The sequence below is a fragment of the Callithrix jacchus genome, chromosome 13 (assembly GCF_049354715.1).
Source record: "Callithrix jacchus isolate 240 chromosome 13, calJac240_pri, whole genome shotgun sequence".
NCBI classification, from domain to species: domain Eukaryota; kingdom Metazoa; phylum Chordata; class Mammalia; order Primates; family Cebidae; genus Callithrix; species Callithrix jacchus.
In genome coordinates, this window is record NC_133514.1 from 31,145,824 (window position 1) to 31,170,614 (window position 24,791).

The following is a 24,791-nucleotide window of genomic DNA, read 5'->3' on the forward strand; positions in this document are numbered from 1 at the left end:
AGAATCCCTGAATAACTATTATGAGCCAAAGTCCCTGCCAACCTGCATTAGACACTTGGTGTTAGCTACATGTTGATTGAGCTAGTGAGATTTTTGGTCTTGTTTGTTACTGCAGCATAACCTGACCTAGCCTAACTGATGCAAGTTGTCAGGGTAGACCCCACTAAGACGACAGATGATAGTGGCTTGAACATGAATGACAACAGCAGAAGAGATGAGAAGTCATCAGAATCTGGAAATATTTTGCTGTATGGAAAAGCGTTAAGTCCTATATGATTGAAAATGTGAGACCAGTTATAGCAGACTACACTGATTCTAATAGTATGCCAGAGATATTTTGTGTAAAAAGGGGAAATATACCAGGAGAAATATACTTGTATAAAAAGGGGAAGTATACTAGAGGCAATATTTTATAGTCTGGTGACAATTTGAAAGGAAATAAATTATCTAGTAGGTTTACAACAGCATAATAACCTACTAAATATTAGATTTTACTGTTCGTGAGGTGTTTTCCGACTTGTATAGTGGAGCATTATTGCCCTCTAGTGATAAAAGAGAAAATGTACTTAGAGAAAACCAATGCTACAGGGAAATACACAATTTGAAATTTGGGGTTCTCTTTGGGCCATGACTGGTTGCTTATAACAACTTTTGACTGAGAGACACTATGAGCAAATCTTCAAAGTTGCCCATAATATTTGAAAAGTAAGAGTCCTGAATCCCTGTTGGTTAAGGTGCCATGATTATTTTAAGTATAAGAATTAGTAGTATTAAGCCAGGCGCAGTGGCTTACTATAATCCCAGCACTTTGGGAGACTGAGGCGGGTGGGTCACCTGAGGGCAGGAGTTTGAGACTAGCCTGGCCAACATGGTGAAACCCCACCTCTACTAGTAATACAAGAAAATTAGCTGGGCATGGTGGCGCACACCTATAATCTCAGCCACTCAGGCTGAACCAGAAGAATCACTTAAACCCGGGAGCCAGAGGTTGCAGTGAGCCAAGATCGTGCCATTACACTCCAGCCTGGGTGACAAGAGCAAAACTACATCTCAAATATATATATATATAATTAGTAGTGATATCAACAAGACAAATATTTTATTGTCTTCCATAAAAAATAGGGACAAGTAAGGGGATGAAGATTAATGCATATAACTGAGAATTCCTGAGCTTAGTGTTTTTTGTTTTGCTTTGGTTTTTTAACTAGTTACTCAAATGAGGAATGGTGGGAGACTTCCTGTGAGTAGTTCAGTGAAATAACAGTTAGTGAAATAGAGTGGCTTTTTTTTTTTTTTGGTAACTTTCAAAAGCTCATTATGAAGTAGTAGAGAGATGTTGCTTCCCAAAAGGCTGCAATCATAAAATGTTTAAAGGGAAGTAATATAGCCATTGAACATCACGCAATTATGCTGATACAACCAGTATAATTTTTTTTTCTGAGACAGTCTTACTCTGTCGCCCAGGCTGGAGTGCAATGGCGTGATCTCGGCTCAATGCAACCTCTGCCACCCAGGTTCAAGCGATTCTCCTGCCTCAGACTCCAGAGTAGCTGAGACTACAGGCACACACAAGCACATCCAGCTAATTTTTGTATTTTTAGTAGAGACACAGTTTCACCATGTTGGCCAGGATGGTCTCAATATCTTGACCCCATGATCCGCCCACCTCAGCCTCCCAAAATGCTGGGATTACAGTTGTGCACCACCATGCCCAGCTGTACAATTTATTTAATCAAGATACAAATTGGTTGCATCTCTTATTTTACTTAACTAAACCAAGCCAGAATCCCAATATTTTGGATAAGCTGGAGGTATAATTCAAGGGATTTCCCTTCTGCCCACTTATTCAAGAATCCCAGGATGTCATCCAGAGCAGCTGAACATATTTCTGAAATGCCTTCTGGAGAACCATCCAAAGGATCCAATCTATCACAAGCAGACCTAACTCTCAGTTACCATTGTGGTTGGAACGTTATGAATACTGGTCTTTCCCAGTTGGTATGTTCTTTTCCACTGCTCATTTCAGTCCATATTCCTATGCAGGCCACAGTGGTGTCCTCCTCTCTCACTTCCCAGGTAATAGCTCTCCAGGTTAAACCAACATATGCAGTCATTCTTTCCAACACACTCATTGTGCCTTTGTGTGAGATCTGGGGCAATTCCAGTACCAGACATAGCCACAAGCTAACCCAGAACTCACTTTTCCCGAAGACTACCTAGAATTGGGTGATTAGCCAGAATCCTTGGTCTACACTCATCCATCTCTCCCCTAAGCATTGTCTCTAACCATCCAAAAGATACTATTTATGAAGAAGTCCAAAAGATGTATGAGAGATATAGCATCCTCTTCCAGTAGCCACCTGAGTTTGCATGAAAATTTACTTCCACTTAAGCAACCTTTCATCTCTACCTATTTAAAAAAAAAAGCAGACTTCATCAAGCCCTTTTTAAAAGGCTTTGTTGTACATTTCCCCAAGAGCAACAGATGCCTGCTTACCCTATCTTTATTATGAACCACTAAGAACAAAGAAGATCTACTTCAGAATGACCCACTTTATCCTCCCATGCAGGAAGATAAAAGGCCAAGTTTAAATGGCAGCTTCTCTGACATCCATATCTTAATTACAGTCTAGGTGCCACATTTAAGCATGAATCTTATCATTCTAGAAATATATCTTATAAATCTAAACACATATACCTTAAAGATCTAAACTATAATAAAGACTCTGACTCCAGTGCTTGAAGCAGCTACAACATAAACTCATGTACAAAAGATATGTTTGGATGTTCACTATTGCATTGTTGAAAATAGGGGAAAAAAATTGAAAATGTGTTAAATGTATATTGATAAAGGAATGGTCAGATTAAATTATAATATATCCATATGATGGAATAGTATGCAGCTGTGAAAAGAATCAATTTATTTGTGAAAAAATTCTGGACATTATGTATAATTTCTATAATAATAACCAAAAAATGTTAACTGAGATTATTACTAGATAGAGAGATCACACTGAGGGGATGAAAGGAAGGGCTGTAAGGAGTTGGGCAGATATAGACTCTTTTTTGGAGACAGGGTCCTGCTTTGTCGTGCACTGACACAATCATAGCTCACTGCAGTCTCAAACTCCTGGGCTCAAGTGATCTTTTTACCTCAGCCTCTTGAGTAGCCGAGATTACAGGCATGTGCCACCATGCCTGGCCAGATACAGACTCTCTTCTCTTTATATCCTTCTAAACTGTTTGAATGTTTTACAAAGACCTTGTATTTGCTTTTCTTTTTCAATTATGAAATATGCATATTATTTTAACTTAAAATTATTAAAAAATATATAGTTGTGAATGATTTATCTATATAACTTAATTAAATGTAATTTAACTTCATGAATACTCATAATTTTGAATATTTTAATGTAAGGAAGAATATGTGTCCTTTCTCCTTTAATAAGATTTGCTGGGGGGCAGGGGCTGGGGCCTGGCGGTGCGGTGTGGGTGTCGGCAGCATCCTGGCGCCCGGCTAGCGAGCCTCGGCCTCTGTCTCCTCCCCATCCCGCCCACCTCCACGCGGGGCCGCCCGCGCCAGTCAACTCCGCGCACCTTGCCCCTGCTTGGCAGCAGATAAAACGGGGGCTGAGGCAATACAGGATACTGTCACCCACTGCCAGCTCTAGCCTTAAATTCCCGGCTCCGGAACCTCCACGCGCTGCAGCTCGGGCCGGACACCCATCCAGCGTGCACCGGCGAGCTCCGAAACCGAAGTCCCCCAGCGCCCCCTAACTCCGCTCCGCAGCCTCGGCCCCTGGAAAGTGATCTCGGCATCCGAGAGCCAAGATGCGGGCCCACTTGCTGCAGGAGGAGATCTCTAGCTCCTATACCACCACCACCACCACAGCGCCTCCCTCCAGGGTCCCGCAGAATGGAGGAGATAAGTTGGAGAAGACACCCCTCTATTTGGAAGAAGACATTCGTCCTGATATAAAAGATGATATATATGACCCCACCTACAAGGATAAGGAAGGCCCAAGGCCCGAGGTTGAATATGTCTGGAGAAACATCATCCTGATATCTCTGCTACACTTGGGCTCCCTGTATGGGATCATTTTGATTCCTACCTGCAAGTTCTACACCTGACTTTGGGGGTTATTCTGTTATTTTGTCAGTGTCATGGGCATAACAGCAGGAGTTCATCGCCTGTGGAGCCACCAAACTTACAAAGCTCGGCTGCCCCTGCGGGTCTTTCTGATCATTGCCAATACAATGGCATTCCAGAATGATGTCTTTGAATGGGCTCGTGACCACCGTGCCCACCGTGCCCACCACAAGTTTTCAGAAACAGATGCTGATCCTCATAATTCCCGACGTGGCTTTTTCTTCTCTCACATGGGCTGGCTGCTTGTGCCCAAACACCCAGGTGTCAAAGAGAAGGGCGGTACACTGGACTTGTCTGACCTAAAAGCTGAGAAACTGGTGATGTTCCAGAGGAGGTACTACAAACCTGGCATGCTGCTGATGTGCTTCATCCTGCCCACACTTGTGCCCTTTTATTTCTGGGGTGAAACTTTTCAACACAGCTTGTACGTTGCCACTTTCTTGCGATATGCTGTAGTGCTTAATGCCACCTGGCTGGTGAACAGCGCTGCCCACCTCTACAGATATCGTCCTTACGACAAGAACATTAGCCCCCGGGAGAACGTCCTGCTTTCGCTTGGAGCTGTGGGTGAAGGCTTCCACAACTCACCACTCCTTTCCCTATGACTACTCTGCCAGTGAGTACCGCTGGCACATCAACGTAACCACATTCTTCATTGATTGCATGGCTGCCCTCGGTCTGGCCTATGACCAGAAGAAAGTCTCCAAGGCCGCCATCTTGGCCAGGATTAAAACAATTGGGGGTGGAAGCTACAAAAGTGGCTGAGTTTGGGGTCCCTTGGGTTCTTTTTCAAAGTCAGCCAGGCAGAGAGGTTTTATATCTGTTTATTAACTACTGAATAATGCTACCAGGATGCTAAAGATGATGAGGTTAACCCGTTCCAGTACAGTATTCTTTTAAAATGCTAAAGTATTGAAAGACAAGAACTCTGCCTTTATGATGCTAGGCTGATATTTTTTCTTCTATCCTCTCTCTCTTCTAAGCCCATTGTCTTCCTTTCACTTTGTTGCTATCACCTTCCTTTCTCTTCTCATTGCTTCCCAGGCAAGCAGCTGATCAGTCATTGTTCAGTGTCTAGCTTCCAAAGCCTAGACAACCTTTCTGTAGCAAGTAATAGTCTTTGCTCCAAATAACTCTCTTTCCTTGAGCTGTTGTGAGCTTTGAGGCCGGTGGCTCAAGCTAGAGATAAAACAGAACCTGGACAGTTCCCTGTGAATTATCTTCATCCCAGGCTTTTGCTAGATGGAATGGAAAAGTAACTTCATTTGACACAAAGCTTCTAAAGCAGGTGGATTGTGGGGGGAGGGAGTTAGCATGTATGGATGTAAGGACCAGGGAAATGAAGCAAGAGGAAGCTCTTGCCATGATCAGACATGCAGCTGCCTACCTAGTGAGGACTTCAAGCCCCACCACACAGCATGCTTCCTTTCTCTCCTGGCTTGGGGTAAGAAGTGGCTGTGGAGTTTGGCAATGCTAATCTCAATGTGACAATGTATCGTTTAGGCTGAGGATAAAGAAGAAACATTATAAGTTTGTAGAAAAAGTGGTCTCTGCTGGGGAAGGGATTTTTTTCTTTAATGACAAGATTTCTTAGGTCATATATCAAGAAGTCTTGAAGTTGGGTGATTCCAGAATTGGTAAATACAGTAGCTCATAGAATTTTGAGGATTCCATGGGCTGCTCATCAAAATTCTTTCCTCTGCTCTGCCATCTTCAGGATATTGGTTGCTCCACTTATAGTAAGAAGATGTCTGTGGCATTTCCAAACATCCAAAAAGGGAAAGATTTTAGGAGATAGAGTCAGGTCAAACATAAAATATATATACACATAAACATTGCTTAGAACATTAAACTATTTCACTTAGAGTATTTCCCTCCCGAAGAGGGATGTTTGAAAAAACTCTGAAGGAGAGGAGGAATTAGTTGGGTTGCCAATTTCCTCTCCACTGCTGGACGTGAGATGCAGAGGCTGAGGGACAGAATCTGTAGGCAGCTTCTAAGAGCGAACTTCATATAGAAAAGGATCTGAGAACACATTGACAAGAGCATGAGAAGATTATTGAGGGAGTTAGTGAAAGTCTTAATAAAATAAGCTAGATGGTAGGTCATTCATTAATTAGTTCCAGTTTCTCCTTGAAATGGATAAAATCTAGAAGGTTTCTCTCCTCAGTGTTGTGCCCCTTCACTTTTTTTTTTTTTTTTTTTTTTTTTTTTTGCTCTGTTAACATCTAGCCTAATGAATTGAACTGCCTGTTGGGGCAGGGTTAGGAATCTCTTCACTATGCTGATTCTTGATTCCTGGCTCTACCCTGTCTGTCCCTTTTCTCTTAGCATATCTTTCTCTTCCCTGAACGTTTTCTTTCCCTGGATGGGCAGCCTCCTTTGTGTGTATTTAGAGGTGGTGATGACTTGCTGTCCAGGCAGCTCCCTCCTGCAGACAGAATGCTCAGGGTCACTGAAACACTGCTTCTCTTTAGAAAGTAGAGCTGGCTGCCACTTTCACGTGGCCTCCGGCGTGTCTCCACCTACACCCTGTGCTCCTCTGCCACACTGATGGCGCAAGACAAGGCTAGTAACCCCTCCCAGAAACCTCTCTGGCCCGGAGCCCCTTTCTCCCCCTCTCTCAGGGGGCATGGCCAAGCCAAGTGCTCATGTTGAGCCAATGAGCCAGCCACAGAGCAAAAGAGGGTTTGTTTTCAGTCCCCTCTGTCTGGGTCAGGACCAGAGAGCATGCTGAATGCTCCCGCTTGCTCAGTAAGGCTGCCCCGCCTGAGTCAGTGCTCTCAGCTGGCAGTGCAATGCTTATAGAAGTAGGAGGAAACAGCCCTCACTGGAAAGGCAAGAACCCAAGTGCCTCACCTCGAAAGGAGGCCCTGTTCCCTGGAGTCAGGGTGGACTGCAAAGGTTTGGCTGAGACTTGGGATTTGAGATACCACAAAACCTGCTGAACAGAGTGTCTGTTCAGCAAACTAACCAGCATTCCCTACGGCCTAGGGTAGACAATAGCATAGAAGTCTGGAAAAAAACAGAAACAGAACATGAGTGGTCTTAGAACCTTGGACTACTCCTGTCCCTCTACCTCAGTCATCAAAGCAGAAGCCTGGCTTTGCTCTATTAAGATTGGAAATGTACACTACCAAATGCTCAGTCCACTGTTGAGCCCCAGTGGTGGAAGGGAGGAGGGCCTTTCTTCCTGTGTTAATTGCATAGAGGCTACAGGGGTTAGCCTAGACTAAAGCCATCCTTGTCTTTTGAGCTATTCACCTCAGTAGAAAACAGTCTAAGGGAAGATCAATATAGTTTAGATCTGTTGACTTGTGACCCCTTGGAAATGTCTGCTGGGTACTTCTAATTCCACAGGTCACCAATGCCTGCTTGATAATATATGAACAATAAAAAATAATAACTTTCACTTCTTCCTATTGTAATTGTGTGTCATGGATCTGATCTGTACCATGACCCTTACATAAGGCTGGATGGAGACCTCAGGCTGAGGGCCCCAATATATGTGTGGGTATGGGTGGGGATTTGTCTGCTGAGTAAGGAACACTATTTTCAAGATTCTACAGCTCAATTCAAGTGACACATTAATGAGAAACTCAGATCTGATCAAGAGTCTAGAGCTCTAACAGTCCTTGCTTCGGAGGTGTGCCAACTTACCCTGTGCCTTACATCTTTCTCATCAGTGGGCCTCAATATTTCACCTCCCCCACCCCCGTAAGAGCATGACACATCCACATCTTTGCCAGGGCCTAAGGGAGGGTGGATGGACTTATCCATCCCAGAGGTGTTGCTCATGGCTAGGCAACTTGCTTACCCCAATGAGACTTTAACCAACATGGCACAAGCAGAAGCCTGAACCATGTGGGCCCTGCCAAGCCTGCCCTCTAATGCTCTTGATTTTTCCCACGAAAGGCATGTGCCCCAGGGAACTGGGCTGCAGGAGGAGAGGCATGTGGAGCACACGTTGTTCTAACCCTCAGCCTGGAGCCAAGCCCAGACTAGATCAGTCTAAGCTCAGCCAAGCCATGGGTGCGGGAGTGAAAAGCAAACGCTAACCGTCCGTGACACTGACTTTCAAAAGGGGGTGGTCCTGTGATGTGCCTCATCCCAGCAACTATGAAGGTATTTCTCTCAGTGAGGCAAGAAATAATTATTGACAATATGCTGGGGAGGTGGAGTGATTTGAGTAGATTTGCTCCCTGTTCTTAAGGAGCGTCCTTTCCAGAGGGGAAGACAGAGGATGGATGAATAAATATAAATTATTCTATTGGTTGGTGCAGCAGTCATTGCAGTTTTTGACATTTATAGCAATGGCCAAAAAAAAAGTTGGGAGAAGCCAGTGCTGAAGTTCATTAAAATGAGATGACCTCTGCACCAAGCTAATAGAATAATTATGGGTGTGCAAAACGTGGCAGTGTGGAAGTTCTGAGTGCTGGGATAGCGTCTGGCTTCCTGGAGTCAGGAGACAGAGGTTGGCAACCTAACCAAAGTTAAGCCCAAGGGAGGGGGCAGTCAGGGATCGATATTTCAGTGGAGACACCAAGGATGAATGGTGATTAGAAAAGGAAACCCAGGTGGTGAGTGGGGAAGTGTTTCTGGCACAGAGAATAGCCTGTGCAAAGGCCCAGGGGTGGGAGAACACCGTGTGTTTGTCAACCTGAAGGGCAACAAGCAGGCTGGAGCTGAGCAGGCCGAGAGGAGGATGGTGAGCCGGGGAAAGGCATCCAGGCAGAGGGCACAGAGGGGCAGAGGCTCAGAGTCAGGCCTGAGCCTTTGTAGTTTGAGGAACCGACAGAGGCCTGTCCCGCAGAAAAGGATCAACAGCAAAGGGAGACCACGAAGCCAGGGCAGAGGGCAGGGCAGTGCTGGACACGGTGGGCTGTGATTGGAGCTGGCATTTATGCTCGGGTAATGGAAACAAGCTGAAAGATTTTAAGAAGGGGAGTCGCATTTGGGGTTAATGTGTATTCTGGGAACCTCAACAAAGTAAATTCATAGTTTGAATGTTCATAAGACTTTAACACACAGAGAGAGAAAGAAGATTCTTTCTACAGCTGTGTGATAAGATCATATTAAAAATATTACTAAGTTTTTAAACATCATTTCAAATAGTGTATTTCTATCTGACATTAGAAGTAGATTGCAAAGTTCACGGAAAGTAGAAAAGTTAACCGACTTGCAAGAACATAAAAGAGACATCAATTTGAAAGCAAAACATTTATTCATTTACTTCTGCTGTGGCTTTGTTGACTGTTGAATTTCATGAGAAGAGATTGTTCAGGAGGGTCGTGAAGCTGGAGATTCAGGAGGAGCTGGGGCTGCTGTTGTTTAAGCCTGAGGGTCGTGGAGGTGGAGACCCAGGAGGAGCTGGGGCTGCTGTTGTTTAAGCCTGAGGGTCGTGGAGGTGGAGACCCAGGAGGAGCTGGGGCTGCTGTTGTTTAAGCCTGAGGGTCGTGGAGGTGGAGACTCAGGAGGAGCTGGGGCTGCTATTGTTTAAGCCTGAGGGTGGTGGAGGTGGAGACCCAGGAGGAGCTGTTTTCCAGTTTGAGGGCTGTGCAGATGGAGATCCAGGAGGAGCTGGTGTTTTCTACTTTGAGGGTCCTGAAGCTGGCCGTGCACCAGCTCCTGCCTGGGTCTCCAGCTCCATGACCCTCTACTAGAAAAACACCAGCTCCTACCCAGGTCTCCAGCTGCACGACCCTCAACTAGAAAATTTCCAGCTTCCATCCAGGTCTCCAGCTGCATGACCCTCAACCAGAAAACATCAGCTCCCACCCACATCTCCAGAAGCACAACCTTCAAACTTGAAAATCACGAGGTCCTGCATAGATCTCCAGCTGCACAACCCTCAACTAGGAAAACACCAGGTCCTGCCCAGGTCTCCAGCTGCACGACCTTCAAACTAGAAAAACACCAGACTCTGCCTGGTAAAAAAGCATGTGTTTTTCTAGTTAGAGTGTCATAGACATGGAGACCCAGGCAGGAGTTTTTCTTTCTTTAGTTTGAGGGTCGCACAACTGCAGATCCAAACAGAAGCTGTTGTCTTTGTCTTTTTAGTTTGAGGGTTACACAGCTGCAGACATGAACAGGGGCTGTTCTTATTTAGTTTGAGGGTTGCCCAGCTGGACACCTCAGCAAGAGCGGTTCTTACTTTAGTTTGTGGGTTGTGCAGCTGGAGAGTTGACAGGAGCTGTTCTTACTTTAGTTTGAGGCTCTCACAGCTGCAGACATCAGCAGGAGGTGTTCTTACTTCAGTTTCAGGGTCGCAGAGCTTGAGACCACGGCAGGAGTGGTTCTTACTTTAGTTTGGGGTGGTGCAGTTGCAGACCTCCTCAGGAGCAATTCTTACTTTAGTTTGAGGGCTACACAGCTGGGGACCTGGGCAGGAGCCGTTCTTTTTTGTAGTTTGAGGGCCACGCAGCTGCAGATCTGGGCAGGAACAGTTCTTACTTTAGTTTGAGAGCCACACAGCTGTGGACCTGGGCAGGAGCGGTTCCTTTTGCATTTTGAGGACCATGCAGCTGGGGATCTGGGCAGGAGCGGTTCTTACTTTAGTTTGAGGGCCACACAACTGTGGATCTGGGTAGGAGTAGTTCTTTAGGTTAAGGGCTGCATAGCTAGGGACCTGGGCAGGAGCAGTTCTTTTTGTAGTTTGAGAGCCAGGCAGCTGCGGATGTGGGCAGGAATGGTTCTTACTTTAGTCTGTGGTCCGCACAGCTGGGGACCTGGACAGGAGCAGTGCTTTTTGTAGTTTGAGGGCCAAGCAGCTGTTGACCTGTGCAGGAGAGATTCTTTCTTTAGGTTGAGGGCCATTATATAAGTGCTTTCTTTCTACACAGTATTGAGAAGACAGTTATAAACTAGATGTGTTAAAGAGCAAGATGGCAGATAAGCATCAGGAAGGAACATCAAGCACATCCAACATATTCCACCACAGAACCTCACCATGGAAACTCTTGTGCTCACAGGCCTGGCCTCCCATCAAAACACAGTCAGTTGTCAGAGATCAGAGGCTGCCCTCATCACAGCAGAGGGGCAGGACCAGCTGGGACAGGGTCCTTCTGTGACACCTACTGCATCCCCAGGCTGTGCAAAGTGACCCAGCTGCCAGATCTCACGGAAGATGATTGTGCACTGAAACCACGTGGGAAAAATGGTAAGTTCTCAGTTTGTCCATTAGTAGCAACTATCAGATTCACCTCTGTCCTTCACCCCTTCTCCATGAAACAACTTCACAGAGCTTTACTTGGACCTATTTTTCTATATATATATATAGTGCGTGTATGTGATTTTGTCTCTGTCAGGATAATCATGGTTTAATTTCTATTATTATTATTGCCAAGATCATTTAGTTTTTTTTTAAGCTTTTCAATTCCTGAGGGTATTGATCAGGGTCTTTCTGTCTTGTGGGACAGAAAACAAATCAAAACTGTGTAGGAGGAAACAAAAAGCATTGATACCGAGGACTGAGACACTTCCAGGCTTAGCTTGCTTGGGGTACAGTTACATTTACAGTTTCAGGTGCCCTACTGTGAGTCTCTCCTCTCTCCCCCGCTCTCTCTCCGCCTCCCCCCCTCTCTCTCTCCCCCCACCCCCTTCCCCAACTTTGGCTTCATGTTTAGCTCCAAGAACCTCAGACATAACAGAATCACTGACCCCTCCCCAGGATTCCAGCTAACTGACCCTCACTCTACAACAGCAGCACTGGATTCTCCAGGATCTCTGACTCAAACTAAAATAAGAACTGCTCCTGCCCAGGTCCCCAGCTGTGCAGCTTGCAAACTAAAGTAAGAACTACTCCTGCCCAGGTCCGCAGCTGCTCAGCCCTCAAACAAAAAGTAACAACTGCTCCCGCCCACTTCCCGAGCTGTCCAACCCTGAAACTAAAGTGAGAACCGCTCCTGCCCACGTCCGCAGCTGCACAGCCCTCAACCTAAAGTAAGAACAGCTCCTGCCAGGGTTTGCATCTGTGTGTGCCTCAAACTACAAGGACAACTGCTCCTGCCCAAGCACCAGCTGTGTGGCCCTGAAACTAAAGAACTGCTCCTGCCCAGGTCTGCAGCTACATGTCCATCAAATTACAAAAAGAATTGCTCCCGCCTGGGTCTGCAACTGTGTGGCCCTCAACCTAAAGTAAGAATCTCTCCTGCACAGTCAACAGCTGCACGGCCCTCAAACTACAAAAAGAACTGCTCCTGCCAAAGTCCCCAGCTGTGCGGCCCTCAACTTAAAGTAAGAACGACTATTGCACAGGTCCACAGCTGCGTGGCCCTCAAACTAAAGAACTGCTCCTGCCCAGGTCCCCAGTTGTGCGGCCCTCACCTAAAGTAAGAACCGCTCCTGCCAGGGTTAGCAGCTGTGCAAGCCTCAATCTACAAAGTGAACCACTCCTGCCCAGATCCCCAGCTGGGCAGCCTCAGGTATCAGGAATATTCACACATTGGACACATGGGACCTCCACCAAATTTAGGGAATAGAATCTGAAGAAACCAAACTTTGGATGCTCCCTGGAGGCCCCTGCTGAATCCCAGTCCCTTCCCTCTCCTTCAGAGGGTGTCACTTTCTGCTTTAGTCTTTATCATTCCTGTACTTTTCTTCATGGTGCGTTTCTTTCCCCACTTACATGTGCATCCCTAAACAATACTGCATGTGATTTTTGAACACTCTGTTGTCTTTTTGAGACAGGGTCTTGCTCTGTTGCCTTGGCTGCAGTTTTGAACTTCGATGTGAAGAAAATCTCCTGTGTGGCTGCTCCTCTGCTGCATTGGCTCTGAGCATTTGCTCCATGTCTATTTTTGTCCTCCATTCTCTTCCTGAGAACTATCCACACTGACCCAATTCATTTTCATTGCTATGTGATCTCCCGTGGCGTGAGGGGACCGTGAAAAATGTCTTCATTTTCCTGTTGAGTGTTTGGCCAGGTGGGGCCCCTAGGACCGTGTTGCTATGAAGGTTCTTGGGCATTTCTTTTGTACACAAGTGCAGTTTCTCCTGGTCAGTAGCTTTCAGTTTTAAACTTTCATCCCAGTAAGAAATGTAATTTTCCTCATAACCCACAACACACACCCTTTCATAAGCAAGCATAGCAAAAAAAAATTCACAATTATTCTTAGTGATGGCTGAGCATTCCTGTGGCTCTCCATTCTCCCCAGCACTCACACTGCCTGTGGGATTTTTGCCAGTCTGATGGGTGTCACCTGATACCTCACCCTGTTAGGCTAAGACCCTTTTCATGTTTTTATCGGCCATTCCTCCATATTTTTTTCTTCTGCGAAGGGCTGGTTCAACTCTTTCACCACATTTCTGTTTATTTGTTTAAATTTTTGCCTTTTTCTTTTATTATTTTATGTTTTTGAATGGAGTCTTGCTCTGTGTGAATTTGATACTGCCATTTTGATGCTAGCTGGCTGTTTTGCCCATTACTTGATGCAGCTTCTTCATTTTGTTGGTGCTTTTTACCTTTTGGTATGTTTTAGGAGTGGTTGTTACTGGTTGTTCCTTTCTATGTATAGTGCCTCTTTCAGGAGCTCTTGTAAAGCAGGCCTGGTGGTGACAAAATCTCTGAGTACTTGCTTGTTCGCAAAGGATTTTATTTTTCCTTCACTTATGAAGCTTAGTTTGGCTGGATATGAAATTCTGGGTTGAAAGTTCTTTTCTTTAAGGATGTTGAATATCAGCCCCCACTCTCTTCTGTCTTGTAGGGTTTCTGCTGAGAGATTTGCTGTGAGTCTGATGGGCTTCCCTTTGTAGGTAACCCGACCTTTCTCTCTGGCTGCCCTTAGCATTTTCTCCTTCATTTCAACCCTGGTGATTCTGACGATTATGTGCCTTGGGGTTGCTCTTCTCGAGGAATATCTTTGCGGTGTTCTCTGTATTTCCTGGACTTGAATATTGGCCTGCCTTGCTAGGTTGGGGAAGTTTTCCTGGATGATATCCTGAAGAGTATTTTCCAGCTTGGATTCATTCTCTTCATCACATTCAGGTATGCCTATCAAACATAGATTAGGTCTTTTCACATAGTCCCATATTTCTTGGAAACTTTGTTCATTCCTTTTTATGCTTTTTTCTCTAATCTTGCCTTCTCATTTTATTTCGTTGAGTTGATCGCTATCTCTGATATCCTTTCTTCTGCTTGGTCAATTCAGCTGTTGAAACTTGTGCATGCTTTGTGAAGTTCTCATGTTGTGTTTTTCAGCTCCATCAATTCACTTATATTACTCTCTAAGTTGTCCATTCTCATTAGCATTTCGTCAAATCTTTTTTCAAGGTTCATAGTTTCTTTGCATTGGGTTAGAACATGTTCTTTCAACTCACAGAAGTTTCTCATTACCTACCTTCTGAAGTCTCATTCTGTCATTTCGTCACACTCATTCTCCATCCAGCCTTGTTCCCTTGCTGGTGAGGAGTTGCGATCCCTTGTAGGAAGAGGGGTGTTCTGGTTTCGGGTATTTTCCTCCTTTTTGCGCTGGTTTCTTCCCATCTTTGTGGATTTATCCACCTGTCGTTTTTGTAGTTGCTGATTTTCAGATTGTGTCTCTGAGTGGATGTCTAGTTGATGATGAAGTTATTTCTGTTTCTTATTCTTCCTTCTAACAGTCTGGCACCCTGCTGTAGGACTGCTGAGGTCCACTCCAGGCTCTGCTTGCAGCAGCTGCAGAACAGTAAGGGTTGCTACCAGTTTCTTCTTCTGCTATCATTGTCCCAGAATGATGCCTGCCAAATGTCAGTCTGATCAGTCCTTTGTGAGGTGACTCTTTGGATATATGGGGGTCAGTCTGCTTGAGGGAGCTGCTTGAGGAGACAGTCTGTCCTTTATGGGAGCTCAAGTGCTGAGCTGTGAGCTCTGTTGTTCAGAGCTGCTGGGCAGGTATATTTAAGTCTGCTGCAGCAGAACTCGTAAACCCCCTTTTATTCCCCCAGGTGCTCTGTCCTGGGGAGTTAGGGCTTTATTTATGAGTTTCCATTGTGCTGCTGCCTTTTTTTCTGGGCTGCCCTGCCCAGCAAGGAGGCAGCCTAGTCACTGTCTGCCTGCAGAGGCTTTGCTGAGCTGCTGTGGGCTCCACCCTACTGCCGTGTGAACTTCCCTGCAGTCCTGCTTATATGGGTGGCCCACCTCTGTAATGGCAGACTCTCTCTGTAGTGGCGGGTTGCCTTGGCAACAGCGGGCTGCCTCAGCAATGGCGGACTACCTCTGTAGGGGTGGAGTGCCTCGGTAATGGTGGGCGCCCCTCCCCCACAGAGCTGAATCATCCCAGGTTCAGCTGTGCTTGCCGTGAAACTCTCAACCCAGGGTTTCCAATTGCTGTGGGGGTTTTTGGGGTTTTTTTTTTGTTTTTTTGTGGGGGGGTGGGACCCACTGAGCCTGATCACCTGGATCCCTGCCTCAGAGCCTTTTTTTTTTTTTAATTGAATGGTTGACTCTCTCCCAGGTGTTCCAGTCACCTGCTGAAAAGGCGCTGGGATCTGTGTGATTTCCAGTGTGGCGACCCACTGCGCCAGCTGAAACAATGGCACTGCCTGGGAATCTCCTGGCCTGGCTCCCTGTTTCTGTCCGCTGTTTAATCATATGAATGGGCAACTCTGCCTTCCCAGAGCTCCAATCGCCAGCTTAAAAGGGCAACCAGACCAGTGTATTTTGTATGGATAACTGCCGTGCCAGGACACCGGCAAAATAGCTGCACCAGCCAAAATAGCCACGCTGGCAACCCGTGGGGCTCCTCCAACCTGGGAATCTCCTAGTGTGTGGGCAATAAAGATCCATCTGGAAATGCGGCATCCACTCACCCTCTGCACTTTCACTGGGAGCTGCAATCCTGAGCTGCTCTTAAACCGCCATCTTTCTTCTTTCTCCCCTTGAATGGAGTCTTGCTCTGTTGCCCAGGTCGGAGTGCAGTGACACAATCTCAGCTAACTGCAACCTCTGCTTTCTGGGTTTAAGCAATTCTCCTGCCTCAGCCTCCTGAGTACCTGGAATTACAGGCATGTGCCACAATGGCCGGTTAATTTTTGTATGTTTACCAGAGACAGGTTTTCACCGTATTGGCCAGGCTGGTCTCAAATTCTTGACTTCAGGTGATCCACCTCCCTCAGCCTCCCAAAGGGCTGAGATTACAGGCATGAGCCACCATGACAGCCTGCCTTTTTCTTTTTCAAAAGGACTCTTTATAGACTATCTGTGTGGCAAAGGTGGGTTTGAATCCACTGGGATGAACGTTCAGGATCTCCTCTCTGGTGGGAGAGGAGACAGTGAGGGGTAGACAGGCACAGAGAATCAGAGCTGAGAGGGTGTGAGTCAGGCAGGGCTTGGAGGCTGCTGTTAGGACTTGGCTCCCTCTCTGAGTCAGGTGGGATTAGCAGGGGATTTAACCCGAGGAACCACAGGATCACCCGTTTGTATTTCTGCCATGGTTGGCTCAGCTGAACACACCTCTTGAACAAGACTTGGCCTTGGCCACCCAGAAACCCATGGTTGATGGCTTCTCTCCTGGCGTGGCCACTGACACATCCACATTTGGTGCTAATAGTGGGGCAGCCCAAGACCTGCTCTGCCTGGGCCTCTCATGGGTGGCATTTCTCAAATTCGTTCCCTCCCAAGTCTGCCCCATCCAGAAAACCAAACACCTCTCTCTGCTACATGGAAACCCCCATCAGCACCTCCCCGACTCACAGAGCATCTGGTCAACATCACAGTCCCGACTTTCCCACGTGGACAAGCCCACAGGACCCCATGGTTCCTCTGGTTAAATCCTCTGCTAATCCCCCCTGACTTAGAGAGGGAGCCAGCTCCTCACAGCAGCCTGCAAGCCCTGCCGCCCTCCCCCCAACCCAATGAACCAGGACAGTGCCAGTACTAAGACATTCCCTGAAACTCACAGGAAGAGTGGACCAAGAAGACGGGAAGAACACAGGGCGCAGGGAGTAGCAAATGCCCACGATACGGTCCGAGATGAAAGAAGATATAGCCACGGCTGACATAAAATGTTACTCAACATTTGTCATAGGCCTAAATGTAGAACTTAACACTATAAAACCTTTAGATAAAAACAGAGGGGAAAATTTGCATGGCCTCGGGTTAGGTGAAGAGTTTTTAGACCTGACACCAAAAGCATGATTCATAAAAGAAAATATTTACAAATTAAATTTAGTAGTAAATTTAAAATTGCAACTCTATAAAACAATATAAAAACTTAAAGAGAATGAAAACACAAACTACGGTCTAGAAAAACATATTTCTGGATCGCACATCTCACAAAGTACTGGCACACAGAATATACGAAGAACCATCAAAACTTAACTATATGGAAGTAAAAACCCCAACATAAAAACCCCAGTGTTTACAGAAAGTGATGTTGCGAACCAGCCACAGCACAACCCGTGGGTGTTCTAAGTCCCAGCAGCAATGAGGGAATTAAGGAAAAAAAGACACAGACACAGAAATAAAAATCATGAGCATGGGCCCAGGGGTTCTTCACAAGATGAGGACCATGAAGACCCAGAGTTCTAGGATCCACACATATTTCTTGCAACACACACATAGTTTGATCATATCACTCAAGGTAGGGTGGTCATGAGTAAGTACACACAATGGAACAGTTTGCATCATCTACGTTTAGTAGTGGGTATGTGGTTATTCTAAAAAAACTAAACATTGTATAGTTAAACAATAGATCATTATTGAGGTGCAGCTGCAGGAGTGTGGGAATGGGTAAGAGCCAGCAAGGCTGACCACAAGACATACCTCAAAGGAGAGACTATCTCCTTAGCCCAGTTACCCATGGAACAGGAGGGAGACCAGAGAATGCCACTCTCATGTCAACCAGCCCAGAGGCCTCCCGCAAGACCCCTTACAAGCCTGTGGGCAGGTCCCCTCCTCTAGGCGGGAGACAGAGACCCTTTGAAAACCTGTGAGCAGGCCCCCTCCTCCAGGCCACAAGACCCTTACTGAGGGATTCAAGCAGCAGGAGGTTGAGCAATGGACCAGGTGTTCCTGTCTTCAATGCCCAAACATTCTAGGGCTATGATCAGCACTTTACAAGTTTCTCACCAACCCAGCGTTGTTTTACAAAGTACAAGCTGCACTCTTTGTTTAGCTAATACAGTGTACAAAGTGCTATAAACTATAAATCTTAAACTAAGGCTAACTTATTAAACAGAAGCAGATCAACTCTTAAGTAGATATGGTGTAGACCTGCTCTTTATTATTTTGGCCTACAAGTGAAAACCCCAGTATAAAAGAGAGGGTGAATATTTGAATGGAGACCTCATCAAAGAAGGCATCAGGAGGGCAGATTGCCCAGGACAGACACTCAGCATCATAGAGATGTTGGAGAAATGCTAATCAGCAGTCCCTCTGCAAATCCATTAGAATGGCTAAAAACAGACAGAAACCAATGGCCAACCCAAGTTCTAGTGATGACACAGAAGAACTGGGACCCTCCTAAGCTGCAGTGGGAACAGGAGGGGTCCCGCCATGCTGGAAAGTGTTCCGGGATTTCTTATTAAGTTAACCACATCCTTATCACGTCATCCAGCAACCCCACTCCTGGAATTCCCTCCAAGAGTAAACTTAAATGCGCGCATGTAATTTAGGCCTATTCTTCATTACCAATAACTGGACAAGAACAAAGTGTCCATTCCCACACTCCTGCAGCTGCATCTCAATAATTATCTATTGTTTAACTATACTGTAGGTATACGTGACGCTTCTACACAGGAGGCTCCAGCCATTGAGGAAAGATGGCCCAGAATGCAGCAGCTCTCCCAGGACACTCGCCCAGGGAAGGAAGCCAGTTTCAGTGGGCACAGGCGAAGGATCTCACCACACATCTAGGGGAAGGCAGCGCTACCGTGCTGGGGAGCAGGGCAGTGGTTTTGCGGGCCTATGGGTGAAGGGGCGGGAGATGGAGCTCTCTGGGGAGATGGAGTAAGCACCTGCACCTGACCACAGGCGCTGTGGCTGAGAGGCTGTGCGGCAAACACTGGCTTCAGTACACGCAGACCAGTCAGAAGAAGGACCCAGCCAGGCGGCAGCCTGCATTTTATATACATCAGGTCCCGAACCCTTCAGGTCTTCTCACCGATCCAGTGTGTGTTCACGCGTGTGTTCCTGACATACCCTTCGTCATGGGCTGTGCCTCTTGGCCTGCAGAATCCGTGCGTGGCAGTGGGAGCGAGCCCTGGGGACATGGCCGGTAAGCTTCCCGCAGCCGGGAAGCAGCACAGCCGCCTAGAGGGGAGCTTCTCTGGCGGCCTGGACAGGTTAACGGAGACTGGTAGGCGTGCTCTCAAACAATCACACAAACCGCTGTTTTAAATCACAATATCCCTGACTTGAGAATTTTTGTCTTGTTTTCAGTTAAAGATCATCTTGCTCTGCTGAGAGTCAAGAGCAGCCCCTATTGTTGTTTTTAAATAACTCTCTAACGAAAACCAGACAATTCTATAGACTCTTCTATGGGACATATATTTATGAGGCTGATGCTTATAGAAAGTTTTATCTTCTGAGTTATTAAATAAAAATGCATTCAAATTTCATTAACTCTTTATTAGGCAGCAAGCATATTTAATTTTGTCAAAGACTGAAGACTTTTTAACATTGCACATGCTGGGTTCATGTTGCTGTTCCAATAATCCACGGCAGTTTAAATAGTGGCTCTGTCACATGGAGTTCACAACATGAGTGGTGTTTTCATTTAAGATATTCAGGGACACACACAATTGAATCTCAAAGCTTAGTCTTTAGATGAAATTCTTTTTTTTTTTTTTTTTTTTGAGACAGAGTTTCGCTGTTGTTACCCAGACTGGAGTGCAATGGCATGATCTCGGCTCACCGCAACCTCCGCCTTCTGGATTCAAGCAATTCTCCTGCCTCAGCCTCCTGAGTAGCTGGGACTACAGGTGCGCACCACCATGCCCAGCTAATTTTTGTATTTTGTAGTAGAGACGGGATTTCACCTTGTTGACCAGAATGGTCTCGATCTCTTGACCCCGTGATCCACCTGCCTCAGCCTCCCAAAGTGCTGGGATTATAGGCATGAGCCACCGCACCCAGCCTAGATGAAATTCTTACAGTCAATATTACGTCGAGTTCCATAATCTGGTGTGCTCATGGAGAAAGCTGTGTTTTCTGTTAGTGAGGTACTGGAGATTTTTATTCTGGAAACGCCTGGCTTGCCTATGGACCCAAAAGTGGGCTAATTCACACAAGCATTGCCTGAGATGTCTCATCAAATGCCGCCCTCATGCCAGGTGGAGGATTTAATGATTATAGTTGGAAGAGGTGATTTCATGGGTGACCAAAAATTCTTTGATTTCTATTGTCTCATATCTAAAATGTCATTACAGCTTAAATGATTCCATTTGAAACTTTATATCCCCGGGTGGCCACCTCTTCAAAAGTTCTTAGTCACTTATTCCTGCAATATCAGCCTCGGGCCAGTGATGGAAAAAAGCAAGTTTTAGAGCTTCACTTCAGTGTTCTAATTTGCACCACCTGCATTTTATGGTTGCTTTGTTTCAAATCAAAACAAAACAAATAAAAATATTAAATATCATGTTAATTTCTAATTATTTACCCAAAAAAATGCACATTGTGGAATGAGGCTGGAGAAGCAAAGGCTAGAATTACCCTCTGTGGCAGCCTCTGTGGTTTTCTTGATTAAGGAGGACTTTTCCATTTGCCATTTTTTCAGTGGTTTCATCACACTGTGCTTGGCCCATCCTCTCTTCATCCTCCAGGAAAGGCGGCCTCTGAATTCTGAGACCTCCCCCCACACCCCGAGTACAAGTTACATCATTCTCTGTGTCACAGAGCCTGAGCTCAACACTCGTTTTTAACATGTGATTCCATGCAGACATCATGGCTCATGCTTGCCTTGCTGGGGCCACCTGCCCTGTTTCATTGCAGCTCACCATGACCCACTAGTCCCTGTGATGGGAGTTTTGGAATTTATTTCCCTTATGACGACAGTGAAAGTCGGCATTTTCCTTAAACTATCACTCGCCACCTGAGTCACACAGAATTGAATGGGAATGGGAGTTTGATGCCAGCCTGGGCTCCATCACCACCTGAGTCATGTGGAATTGAATGGGAATGGGAGTTTGGTGCTAGCCTGGGCTTAGCCCCTGACCAGGCAGTGGCATCGTCTATATGAATGAAGGGATATGCTTGGCGATTTTCAACAGCCATTTTGGTGCTTCTGTTAAAATTAGAGGCTGCACAGTCTCCACCAAGGCAATGAGCACTCGGGCAAGATGGGGTCTCCCCAGCACCATACGTGGGAGGAGTCTCTGGGGCCCGCACCTCCATCTTGCATAGGGTGGTTCGAGTTAAACTGACTTGAACAGAAGGCCCAGGGGCAGGTGGAGCTCTGCGGCTCTTCTCCAAGGCAGGAATCAGCATTGGAGATGACAGTTGGGACAGTCCCCCGGCCCTCTCCAGGATGGCCGGGATTTCTGAGACACCAAGAAGCCGGCCTAGGAAGCCTGAGTCCCTTTCCATGTGAACCACTTGTAGGGACACGCCTCTGGGCTTGCCCCAATCTCAGCTGAGCCCATGCATCTGCTGACACCCATGCCAGGGTGCCTGGACCTGATGGTGTTGCTTCTCAGGAAATAACAGACATTCTCCTTCTCTTCCTTTACCCGGTTTTCCTTCCAGTAAGTTTCCCGGGGACTGCCATACAGAAGTGAAGTGATCTGGATGGAACTGAGGCAGCATTTCCTACAGAACTGGAATGGTGGGAACCTCTCACACCTACGTTCGACCAGCACATGCTCACTTTTCCAGGAGCATGTTCTCAGGCAGAGGAAAGCTGCATATCACTGTATCGTCAATTCTGGGAAACTCCTGGAATGCCATTGGGTTTGTATCTGAAGGCTGCCTTAAAGCACCGCAAGCTGAGCAGCTAAAACCACAGACACTTATTTTCTCAGCCCTGGGTGCTAGAATCCCAAGGCCAAGGTGCACCTGGCTGGTTCCTCCTGAGGCCTCTCTCCCTAGCTCTCACTGGGCGTCTCCTCCTGAGGCCTTCTTTCCCTGGCTCTCACTGGGCGTATCCTCCCAAGCCTTCTCTCCCTGGCTCTCAGTGGGATTCTCTTCCTTAGGCCTCTCTCCCTGGCTCTCACTGGGCATCTCTTCCTGAGCCTTCTCTCCGTGTCTCTCACTGGGCATCCCTTCCCAGGTGATGCCCTCACATGGGGACCCTCTATGAGTATCTGGGTCCTGATATCCTCTCCTTATTAAGACACCAGTCAGATTGGGTCAGAGTCACCCTAGCAACCTCATTTTAACCTGAGTACCTCTTTAAATACTCTGCCTCCAAATACAGTTACATTCTGAGGTTCTGGAGTTTAGGACTTCAACATATAAATTTTAGGGGGGACACAGTCCAGCCATGACATCCTGTGTCCACCCTTCCTAACGATTATATCACAATACTTACTCCAAATCCAAGCCAGGCCCCTCTCTACTGGGTGCCCCTGTGTTGAAAGACGCATGTAAACCAGGCCACAAAACTACAAGTGTCAGACACCCCTGAAGCTGGGCAGGGCTCTTCCCTACCGCAGGAAGCAAGCCATTCAGCTTTGTCTTAGCAAAGGGTGAATGTGCTGACATTACATTCAGGGGCAGGTTATATTGGTGATATTCTGGGGAGTCAGCCGTGGATAATGTGCGAGCCCATGCACTCTGCCAACCAACATCTATGTTGATTAATTCTCCAGGCTTCCCCACAGAAGTGGGGGTGAGGAATGATTTGGTAACTCTAGGGTGCTTGTTCCAAGAAGTTCACCCTCCCGGCAATAATGAAAACAAAAATAAAATGGCAAAAGATCTCGGCATTGTCTTTATCATTCTATTTTGTTACCACTTTCCTCTGAGAGTAATTTCTTACCTAAAGATTGAAGAAACCTGTCTCACCAAATGAGCACTCTAAAGCAAAGAGTTTGGTTCACACACATGCCAGTCCATAGCATGGAATTAGAAATAAATCAGGTAGAGAGTAATTCAAATGTTTAATTTCTCTGTGAATTTCGAAGTGTAGAAAGGCAGAAGGCGTGTTTTGTGATTGGACTTAAATGTCATTCACCTGACTCTCCAGGGCCCTGTGAGCATCTAACAGCACCAGTGTCATTCACCTGACTCTGGGGCCCTGTGAGCATCTAACAGCATCAATGTCACTCACCTGACTCTCCAGGGCCCTGTGAGCATCTAACAGCACCAGTGTCATTCACCTGGCTCTCCGGGGCCCTGTGAGCATCTAATAGCACCAGTGTCGTTAACCTGACTCTCCGGGGCCCTGTGAGCATCTAACAGCACCAGTGTCATTCGCCTGACTCTGGGGCCCTGTGAGCATCTAACAGCACCAATGTCATTCACCTGACTCTGGGGCCCTGTGAGTGTCTAACAGCACTTCCACCTCCAAAGAAGAAAACATCTTTTTCAGGAAATACCTTCTGGGAATCCGAAAAGCCCGGCCCAAAGCTATTGTAATTAGAGCATATTTGTCAACAGAATAAATATGGAGCGAGTTTCAGAGATTCTAGAGATTTCCCTGAGGCTCCCTAAGAAAACAGAACTGATCTCTGTAAAGCAGAAACCTCCTGCCCTCAGCAGAAAGCTGGGAAGGTGCTGAAGCAGGCAGGTTCCTACAGGGCCCTCTCGATCTACGATGGTGGGAGGCGAACAGGCTTGGACTCTCACGGCTTTGGGTAGAAACTCAACCAGGTGTACTCCCTCCCGTGGGGCCAGGGAGTCAGCCACAATGAGAAGCCGCAGGGGGAAGCCAGCTTCCATGTGGGGCTGGGTCCAGGGAAGCTGTATAGGGTCGTGCTCCTGGGGCTATGTGGAGAAAGGGTCATGGGGAAAGGCCTGGGGTGTCTCTTTACAGCCTGGAGCTCACAGGAGCAGAGCAAGGGGAGCCTTCCGGGGGGAAGACAAGGGACAGTGAGTCCTCTGCTTTCACCACTTGACGAGCCCAGCAGACAGGCAGGCAGGGAAGGCCCACCAATTCTTTGCTTGTGTTTGTTATATTCTGAATGAACAAAACAAACAAGGAGAGCGATGGGAACAGAATGTCCTCGGCTTGGTTGTGGTGGTTGGAAGAAGGTCGTCTCAGGGAGTCCAGGTCATTGGGTGGATGACGTAACACAAACAGAGACAGAGAGAGAAACAGAGAGAGTTGGAGAGACATAGAGAGATAGAGACAAACAGAGAGACACAGGGGTATATAGACAGAGATGCAATGAGAGACAGAGGCCTAGGGAGACACAGACAGACAGAGAGAAAGACAGTGCATCCACTCTGTGTTTGGTGTCTGTTTTCTATTTGTTGCACTTTTTGTGGTGTTGGTTTACTGTGAGGATGATGCTGGGCTTAGCCTGGAAAGTTCCTGGCTTTGCCCAGGAAAGAATTCACGGGCAGCCTGGAGGTGGAAGGAAGCAGCTTTATGGACTCAGCAGCATCACAGCCTCAGGACGACCCCTGCAGAGCAGGGCTATCCCGGAAGCCAAGAACAGCAGCTCAGGGCAGGTCTGCTGTCACGTTAATCCCACTTTTGATTGCATGCAGATGAAGAGGCTGGCTATGCAGACATTTCTAGGGAAGGGGGAGTAATCATTGGGTCGTTGCCCTGGAAAG

The 24,791-nt window shown here is 46.7% G+C and overlaps 2 long non-coding RNA genes and 2 pseudogenes across 8 annotated transcripts in view; 3 read left to right on the plus strand and 1 right to left on the minus strand.

Annotated features, from left to right (window-relative positions):
* The window catches only part of LOC118146779 (uncharacterized), a 358,558-nt gene that overhangs the window by 317,589 nt on the left and 16,178 nt on the right, over positions 1–24,791 (minus strand). For 5 of the 6 annotated variants that reach the window (XR_008475923.2, XR_008475922.2, XR_013525593.1 and 2 more), the window contains exon 2: positions 15,938–16,120. The exons of the other annotated variant lie outside the window; for it this stretch is intronic. This is a non-coding gene — a long non-coding RNA (uncharacterized LOC118146779). The remainder of the gene's footprint in view (positions 1–15,937; positions 16,121–24,791) is intronic. 6 annotated transcript variants of the gene reach the window in all.
* Positions 3,471–5,765, plus strand: LOC100404580 (stearoyl-CoA desaturase pseudogene; annotated as a pseudogene).
* Positions 5,382–7,575, plus strand: LOC144578958 (uncharacterized; annotated as a pseudogene). Its single transcript, XR_013525589.1, has one exon. The product of XR_013525589.1 is annotated as an uncharacterized LOC144578958 (transcript).
* On the plus strand, positions 10,457–22,987 carry LOC144578960 (uncharacterized). The gene is made up of 2 exons (XR_013525598.1): positions 10,457–11,309; positions 18,844–22,987. It is a non-coding gene; the product is annotated as an uncharacterized LOC144578960 (long non-coding RNA).